At 35.0% G+C, this 2,627-nt stretch overlaps 1 non-coding gene across 1 annotated transcript; it reads right to left on the bottom strand.

The window, feature by feature from the left end:
* Positions 1-2,303: 2,303 nt before the first annotated feature.
* On the bottom strand, positions 2,304-2,410 carry LOC136119758 (U6 spliceosomal RNA). Its single transcript, XR_010655717.1, has one exon. It is a non-coding gene; the product is annotated as a U6 spliceosomal RNA (small nuclear RNA).
* Positions 2,411-2,627: the final 217 nt, after the last annotated feature.

The raw sequence follows: 2,627 nt of genomic DNA, 5'->3' as shown, positions 1-2,627 counted from the left end.
TTTTCATTTTTATTTTATATTGGAGTATAGTTGATTTACAATGTTGTGTTAGTTTCAGGTGTACAGCAAAGTGATTCAGTCATACATATACATATATCTATTCTTTCTCAGATTCTTTTCCCATACAGGTTATTACAGAGTATTGAGTAGAGTTACCTGTGTTATACAGTAGATCCTTGTTGGTTATCTATTTCATATACAGCAGTGTGTATATGTTAATCCCAAACTCCTAATTTATTCCTCCCCTGCTTTCCTCTTTGGTAACCATAAGTTTGATTTCCATGTCTGTGAGTCTGTTTCTGTTTTGTAAATACGTTTTATAGATTTTAGTTTTTTGTATCATTTTTTTTAGATTTCACATATAAGTGACATGATATGACATTTGTCTTTGACTTACTTCACTTAGTATGATCATGTCTAGGTCCATCAATGTTGCTGCAAATGGCATTATTTCATTCTTTTTTATGGCTGAGTAGTATTCCATATATATATATATATATATATGTACCACATCTTCTTTATCCAGTCTTCTGTCAATGGACATTTAGGCTGCTTCCATGTCTTGGCTATTGTAAATAGTGCTACTATGAACATTGGGGTTCATGTATCTTTTCAAATTATGGTTTTCTCTGGGCATAAGCTCAAGAGTGGGATTGCTAGATCATATGATAGCTCTATTTTTTGTTTTTTTAAGGAAACTCCATGCTGTGGTTTTAATCTGTAGTTCATATATGATACAAAGGTTGAGCCTATTTTTCTGTTTATTTGTCATCTATATGTCTTCCTTGGTGAAGTGTATATTCAAGTATTTTCTGCACTTTAAAAATTCGTTGTTTTTTTTTAAACATCTTTATTGGAGTATAATTGCTTTACAATGGTGTGTTAGTTTCTGCTTTATAACAAAGTGAATCAGCTATACATATACATATATCCGCATATATCCTCCCTCTTGTGTCTCTCTCCCACCCTCCCTATCCCACCCCTCTAGGTGGTCACAAAGCACTGAGCTGATCTCCCTGTGCTATGTGGCTGTATTTGATAGTATAGATAAGTCCATGCCAATCTCTCACTTCATCCCACCTTACCCTTCCCCCTCCCTGTGTCCTCAAGTCCATTCTTTATGTCTGCATCTTTATTCCTGTCCTGTCCCTAGGTTCTTTAGAACCTTTTTTTTTTTTTTTAGATTCCATATGTGTGTGTTAGCATACAGTATTTGTTTTCCTCTTTCTGACTTACTTCACTCTGTATGACAGACTCTAAGTCCATCTGCCTCACTACAAATAACTCAATTTCGTTTATTTTTATGACTGAGTAATATTCCATTGTATATATGTGCCACATCTTCTTTATCCATTCATCTGTTGATGGACACTTAGGTTGCTTCCACATCCTGGCTATTGTAAATAGAGCTGCAATGAACATTGTGGTACATGACTCTTTTTGAATTATGGTTTTCTCAGGGTATATGCCCCATAGTGGGATTGCTGGGTCGTATGGTAGTTCTATTTTTAGTTTTTTAAGGAACTTCCATACTGTTCTCCATAGTGGCTGTATCAATTTACGTTCCCACCAATAGTGCAAGAGTGTTCCCTTTTCTCCACACCCTCTCCAGCACTTATTGTTTGTAGATTTTTTGATGATGGTCATTCTGACTGGTGTGAGATGATATCTCATTGTAGTTTTGATTTGCATTTCTCTAATGATTTGTGATGTTGAGCATCCTTTCATGTGTTTGTTCGCAATCTGTATATCTTCTTTGGAGAAATGTCTATTTAGGTCTCCTGCCCATTTTTGGATTTGGGTTGTTTGTTCTTTTGCTATTGAGCTGCATGAGATGCTTGTAAATTTTGGAGATTAATCCTTTGTCAGTTGCTTCATTTGCAAATGTTTTCTCCCATTCTTACAGTTGCCTTTTCGTCTTGTTTATGGATTCCTTTGCTGTGCAAAAGCTTTTAAGTTTCATTAGGTCCCATTTGTTTATTTTTGTTTTTATTTCCATTTCTCTAGGAGGTGGGTCAAAAAGGATTTTGCTGTGATTTATGTCATAGAGTGTTCTGCCTATGTTTTCCTCTAAGGGTTTTAAAGTGTCTGGAGGTGGGTCAAAAAAGATCTTGCTGTGATTTATGTCATAGAGTGTTCTGCCTATGTTTTCCTCTAAGAGTTTTATAGAGTCTGGCCTTACATTTAGGTCTTTAATCCATTTTGAGTTTATTTTTGTGTATGGTGTTAGGGAGTGTTCTAATTTCATTCTTTTACATGTAGCTGTCCAGTTTTCCCAGCACCACTTATTGAAGAGGCTGTCTAAAAATATGGAACGCTTCACGAATTTGCGTGTCATCCTTTCACAAGGGCCATGCTAATCTTCTCTGTATTGTTCCAATTTTAGTATATGTGCTGCCGAAGCAAGCACAGGTTTTGTTTTTTTACTATTGAGTTTTGAACATTTTTATATATTCTAGATACAAGTCCTTTATCAGATATATGCTTTGAAAATATTTTCTCCTAATCTGTAATTTGTCCTTTCATTCCCTTAAGAGTGTCTTTTGAAGAGCAGTTTTCAATTTGGTGAAGCATAATTTATCAATTCGTTCTTTCGTGAATCACACTGTTAATATCATATCCAAGAA

This window comes from Phocoena phocoena, chromosome 2 (genome assembly GCF_963924675.1).
Source record: "Phocoena phocoena chromosome 2, mPhoPho1.1, whole genome shotgun sequence".
Lineage (NCBI taxonomy): Eukaryota > Metazoa > Chordata > Mammalia > Artiodactyla > Phocoenidae > Phocoena > Phocoena phocoena.
The sequence above is the reverse complement of the archived record's forward strand: the minus strand, read 5'-3'. Positions and strand labels throughout refer to the sequence as shown.